Below are 7,083 nucleotides of genomic sequence, written 5' to 3'. Positions count from 1 at the left end.
AGGAAGTTCTGTGCCATCCAACATTTTATGTCCTCAAGGCAGTGTAAGAGGCTGTTTAAATTTGACTGGTTGTTGGGTTTCAGGGGGAGGTAAAGCTGAGTGTCATCGGCATAGCAGTGGAAAGAAATGCCGTGCCTTTGAATGATTTGGCCAAGGGGGAGCATGTATAGAGAAGTAGAAGAAGAAGAAAGGGAAGAAGTATAACATAGCAAAGAAGAGTGGGAAGCCAGAGGATTGGGACTCTTTTAAAGAGCAACAGAAGATAACTAAAAAGGCAATACGGGGAGAAAAGATGAGGTATGAGGGTAAACTAGCCAATAATATAAAGGAGGATAGTAAAAGCTTTTTTAGGTATGTGAAGAGGAAAAAAATAGTCAAGGCAAATGTGGGTCCCTTGAAGACAGAAGTAGGGGAATTTATTATGGGGAACAAGGAAATGGCAGAAGAGTTGAACCGGTACTTTGGATCTGTCTTCACTGAGGAGGATACAAACAATCTCCCAGGTGTTCTAGTGGCCAGAGATCCTAGAGTGACAGAGGAACTGGAGGAAATCCACATTAGGCAGGAAAAAGTTTTGGGTAGACTAATGGGACTCAAGGCTGATAAATCCCCAGGGCCTGATGGTCTGCATCTCAGGGTGCTTAAGGAGGTGGCTCTAGAAATTGTGGACGCATTAGTAATGATTTTCCAATGTTCTATAGATTCCGGGTCAGTTCCTGTGGATTGGAGGGTAGCTAATGTTATCCCACTTTTCAAGAAAGGAGGGAGAGAGAAAACGGGAAATTATAGACCAGTTAGTCTGACATCAGTGGTGGGGAAGATGCTGGAGTCAATTATAAAAGACGAAATTGCGGAGCATTTGGATCGCAGTAACAGGATCGTTCCGAGTCAGCATGGATTTACGAAGGGGAAATCGTGCTTGACTAATCTACTGGAATTTTTTGAGGATGTAACTAGGAAAATTGACAGGGGAGAGCCGGTGGATGTGGTGTACCTCGACTTTCAGAAAGCCTTCGACAAGGTCCCACATAGGAAATTGGTGGGCAAAATTAGAGAGCATGGTATTGGAGGTAGGGTACTGACATGGATAGAAAGTTGGTTGACAGACAGAAAGCAAAGAGTGGGGATAAATGGGTCCCTTTCAGAATGGCAGGCAGTGACTAGTGGGGTACCGCAAGGCTCGGTGTTGGGACCGCAGCTATTTACAATATACATCAATGACTTGGATGAAGGGAATAAAAGTACCATAAGCAAATTTGCCGATGATACAAAGCTAGGTGGCAGTGTGAACTGTGAGGAAGATGCTATGAGGTTGCAGGGTGACTTGGACAGGTTGTGTGAGTGGGCGGATGCATGGCAGATGCAGTTTAATGTGGATAAGTGTGAGGTTATCCACTTTGGTGGTAGAATAGGAAGGCAGATTATTATTTGAATGGTGTCAAGTTAGGAAAAGGGGACGTACAACGTGATCTGGGTGTCTTAGTGCATCAGTCACTGAAAGGAAGCATGCAGGTACAGCAGGCAGTGAAGAAAGCCAATGGAATGTTGGCATTCATAACAAGAGGAGTTGAGTATAGGAGCAAAGAGGTCCTTCTGCAGTTGTACAGGGCCCTAGTGAGACCGCACCTGGAGTACTGTGTGCAGTTTTGGTCTCCAAATTTGAGGAAGGATATTCTTGCTATTGAGGGCGTGCAGCGTAGGTTTACTAGGTTAATTCCCGGAATGGCGGGACTGTCATACGTTGAAAGACTGGAGCGACTAGGTTTGTATACACTGGAATTTAGAAGGATGAGAGGGGATCTTATCGAAACGTATAAGATCATTAAGGGGTTGGACATGTTAGAGGCAGGAAACATGTTCCCAATGTTGGGGGAGTCCAGAACCAGGGGCCACAGTTTAAGAATAAGGGGTAGGCCATTTAGAACAGAGATGAGGAAAAACTTTTTTAGTCAGAGTTGTGAATCTGTGGAATTCTCTGCCTCAGAGGGCAGTGGAGGCCAATTCTCTGAATACATTCAAGAGAGAGCTAAATAGAGCTCTTAAGGATAGCGGAGTCAGGGGGTATGGGGAGAAAGCAGGAACGGGGTACTGATTGAGAATGATCAGCCATGATCACATTGAATGGCGGTGCTGGCTCGAAGGGCCGAATGGCCTACTCCTGCACCTATTGTCTATTGTCTATAACTCAGCAGGTAGGGCAGCATCTCTGACGGACATGGAAATCTTAATCAAATTGCTGCTTAACAAAGCCAATTCTACCAAAAATCAATCTTGAGAACATGTTAAATATGTTCCGCAAACCCCAGGGACATTGTCTTGGTAACTCAGTTATTCCCTCAGCGGTCAACAATTTATGGTATAAATAAATAGTTTGAATTGGGTAAAATAACACTTACTGGTTTTAAAGCTATTAAATAGATCAGATGTCTTTCTGCCAGGCTATATACTTACCTGCCCTGGTTTGTACATTTCAAATGACTGTCGACAACAGTAGTTTGATGAACTTCTGAACAGTAGTTTGATGAACAGTCATTTCTTACACAGCTGAACTCGGGCTTAATTTTTTTGCCTCATTGGAGCATATTATTTTCACTCTATATTATATAACATTAAAAAATTAGTCTGCCTGTGAATCAAAACTACAGATCATGTAAAGTGGTGCTGGCTATGAATAGGGATGAATCGATGGTATAACAAATGGCCACCACTCTTGCTCCAATTGTCTAACCTACCCTACCACCGTATCCCAGTTGTCCCATTATCCTTGCAAATTGGGAAACACACTAACCATATTTTCCCCCCGATTGTCTTAAATGGTTTCTCTTTGCGGAGCTACTCAGAGCTATGCCTTGGAGAATCGTTTTTACATTTCCGGAATCTCCAGACCAACATTGAGCATTGGGCAATACTGTAAAATAAGCCTCTAACTTCTCCTACTGCATCCCTTCTAACTTCCATCACAACTCACAAATCTCAGGATCCATCTGACAGCAAGGAGTAAAGAAACATGGTTCCCCCCCAGTTGTCATAAATGGACCCCTCACTCACCTCTCCTCTTTGTCCTGTAGTTGTTCTCTCCCCACCCCTCCCCTAGGTGCAATAACAATGGTCCTCACCTATCACACCAGTCTCCGCATCCAACATCATCCATCACCTCCAACATGAACCCACCACCAGTTACATCTTCCCATTTCCACCTCTTTTCGCCTCAGAGATCACTCCCTCCGCAACTCCTTGGTTCTCTTATCTCTTCCCACCCAAACCACCCCTTTTCAAATCAAATCAAATCAAATCAAATTTATTTGTCACATACACATACTCGATGTGCAGTGAAATGAAAGTGGCAATGCCTGCGGGTTGTGCACAAAAAGAATTACAGTTACAGCATATAAATAAAGTTAATAAGTTACTAAACATAGCACAAAAAGTGTCGACAAAACTTTAGTCTCTGGGGTTATAAAAGTTGACAGTCCTGATGGCCTGTGGGAAGAAGCTCCGTCTCATCCTCTCCGTTTTCACAGCGTGACAGCGGAGGCGTTTGCCTGATCGTAGCATCTGGAACAGTCCGTTACTGGGGTGGCAGGGGTCCCTCATGATCTTGCTTGCTCTGGATCTGCACCTCCTGATGTATAGGTCCTGCAGGGGGACGAGTGTAGTTCCCATGGTGCGTTCTGCCGAACGCACTACTCTCTGCAGGGCCATCCTGTCCTGGGCAGAGCTGTTCCCAAACCAGACTGTAATGTTGCCGGACAGGATGCTCTCTACAGCCCCAGAGTAGAAGCAATGAAGGATCCTCAGAGAGACTCTGAATTTCCTCAGTTGTCTAAGGTGGTAAAGGCGCTGCTTAGCCTTACCCACCAGTGCGGCAATGTGCGTTGCCCATGTCAGATCCTCTGCGATGCGGACTCCCAAGTATTTGAAACTGCTCACCCTATCCACAATAGACCCATTTATCTCCAGTGGCGTGTACGTCCTTGGATGTTTAGCCTTTCTGAAGTCCACAATCAGCTCATTTGTTTTAGTGACATTCAAGAGGAGGCTATTGTCCTGACACCAGAGTGCCAGATCAGCCACCTCCTCCCGGTAGGCCTTCTCATCGTTGTTGGAGATCCGGCCCACCACCACAGTGTCATCAGCAAACTAGATGATGGAGTTTGAGCTGAACCTGGCCCCACAGTCATGTGTGTACAGGGAGTACAGTAGGGGGCTAAGGACGCAGCCCTGGGGGGATCCTTTGTTCAGGGTGAGGGAGCTAGATGTGTGTTCCCCCATCCTGACCACTTGGGGCCTGGCAGTGAGAAAGTCCAGGACCCAGGCACACAGAGGGGTGCTAAGCCCCAGTTCCAGCAGCTTCTCAACCAGTCTGCTGGGGACTATTGTGTTGAATGCTGAACTAAAGTCAATGAACAGCATCCTCACATAGCCCCCCTGGCTGTCCAGAAGAGAGAGAGCGGTGTGTAGAATCTGGGAGAACGCATCATCTGTGGACCTGTTCGGACGGTATGCGAACTGTAGTGGGTCCATGTTGCGAGGAAGGAGGGCGCAGATGTGCTTCTTGACTAGCCTCTCAAAGCATTTCATGACAACCGAGGTGAGGGCCACCGGTCGGTAGTCATTTAAACACGCTGGAGAGGCATTCTTTGGCACCGGTACAATGATGGATCTTTTGAAGCATGCAGGGACCACGGACTTTGCCAAGGAGAGGTTGAATATTGTGGTGAGCACTGGAGCAAGCTGAGTAGCACAAGACTTTAGTACTCGCCCAGATATACCATCTGGGCCTCCAGCTTTCCTCGTGTTCACCCGCGTCAGAGCCCACCTCACCTCATGCTCGGACACCGAGAATGTGTGCACATCCCCGGCGGTGGATCCCCCTCCAGCCTCGCTAGCCAGCGCCCCTTCGGTGCTGTTTTTAGACGGCGAGCTGGTGGTGTTACCCGTCTCAAACCGTGCGTTTTTCCCTAGGTACATTCCCGTGCAACTGCAGATGTTCCTATATCTCCTCTCGCACCTCCATCCAGGGACCCAGCAGCCCTTCCAGGTGAGACAGAGGTTCACATGCACCTCCTCTAACCTCATCTAATGCATCCAGTATTCCCGATGTGGCGTCCGCGACATCGTCTAGAGTAAGAATAGACTCAGAGACTGCTTTGCCAAACACTTGCACTCAGTCTGCCAAGACCTACTGGATCTCCTGGTTATGAACAATTTTAACTCCCATACTAACCTTGCTGTCCTAGGCCTCCTCTATTGCCAGAGTGAGGCCACACACTAACTGGAGGAACAGGACCATGTATTCCACTTGGATAGCTTACAACCCAACAGTATGAGCATTGATTTCTCCAATGTTAGGTTGCTAACTCACAAACAGCCCACCCCCCCCCCCCCCCCCCCCCCGGGTCTTCCCCATCGAATAAAATCCCAAATCAGTTAAAATAAAACAAATTTGACAACTTGGCCTTCATCAATCAGAGCAGCGAGTTCATTTTGCATTTATCCAAGAAGTCGGTGAGGTCGCATTTAGAGAATTGTGTTCAGTTCTGGGCACCATATTACAGGAAAGATGTTGTCAAGCTGGAAAGGGTGCAGAGTTGCCAGGACTCGAGGATCTGAGCTATAGGGAGAGGTTGAGCAGGCTAGGACTCTATTCTTCGGAGCGCAGAAGGATGAGGGGTGATTTTATAGTGTACAAAATCATGAGGGGAATAGATCGGGTACCACACAGTGTCTCTTGCCAATAGTAGTGGAATCAAGAACCAGAGGACATAGGTTTGAGGTGAAGGGGAAAGACTTAATAGGGACCTCAGAAGTAACTTTTTCGCACAAAGGGTGGTGGATGAGTGGAACAAGCTGCCGAAGGAGGTAGTTCAGGCAGGTACCATCTCAATGTTTAAGAAAAAATGATATAGGTACATGGTCCAAACGCAGGCAGGTGAGACTAGCGTAGATGGGACATGTTGGTCGGTGTGGGTTAGTTGGGCCGAAGGGCCTATTTCCACACTGTATGACCTCACGACTAAAATTTAAAGCTCAGAAAAATCTGGCAGTCAGCCAGATGACAATGATTTTGCATACAGCTTATCTGACTCAATGGCCACTTGTCTGCAAACATGAATGGGCTCTCATCCGATAATCGGTCTTTACTCGTTTACACCAATCCAATTTATAAGAAACAAAAATTCATTTCGATTCAACTTCCAAAACAAATGACTAAATAAATATATTTTGAATTTTAATATTGTAGATAGAAAATACTGGAGAACATTTGATTCAACAATGAAAAGAATTAACAAAATGGTGATTTCTGCAGGGTCATATTGACACTGAACAATGCAAAGGACTTAGAACAGTACAGCACAGGGTCAGACCCTTTGACTGTGTATGTTTGCACCAACAACAATGCCAATCTAACCAGTCCCATCTTCCAACATATGGCATTTGTCCCTCCATTCCCATGTGTGTTTAAATGCCTCTTAAATATCACTATTGTATCTGGTTCTACTAGCTCTCCTGGTAGCACGTTCCAGACACCACTCTTTAAAAAAACTCCACAAATCTTCTGCAAACTTTCCTTCTTTCACCTTAAACCCATATTCTCTATTAAATATATTTGACATTTGAACCCGGGGAATTGGACCACATACGATAAATCCAGCAGCTCAAAACTGGGCATCCATTAAACACTCAATACATTGGTAGAATAATACAACCTCAATCATGATCTCTCAAACCAACAAACCCCTTATCAAAATAGACCAATCTTGGCTTAATGACAACTTTTGAATTCAATGCTGGGGAAATAGCACAGGCTAAACATTGTAAGAACGGTGCCAAATAGTGAACCACAGAACCAATTCAACATAGTCTATTCACCGCAGGATTTGAATGGTAGGGAAAATTAAACCACTGATAATCGGAAATTTCACTAATGCCCCCATTAATTACTGCAGCGACCAATATGTCAGTAAAGCTGAAACATTTAAAATAATTTCCAGCCAGAAGTGTTGCGTGAGTAAACCAGTCTTGGTCATGGAGGCTCATTTCCATCTGGTTTGCTTCACTCCGTGTAATATCAAAACTGCC

Source organism: Rhinoraja longicauda, chromosome 6 (genome assembly GCF_053455715.1).
Source record: "Rhinoraja longicauda isolate Sanriku21f chromosome 6, sRhiLon1.1, whole genome shotgun sequence".
NCBI lineage: Eukaryota > Metazoa > Chordata > Chondrichthyes > Rajiformes > Arhynchobatidae > Rhinoraja > Rhinoraja longicauda.
Note: the sequence above shows the minus strand (reverse complement) of the source record.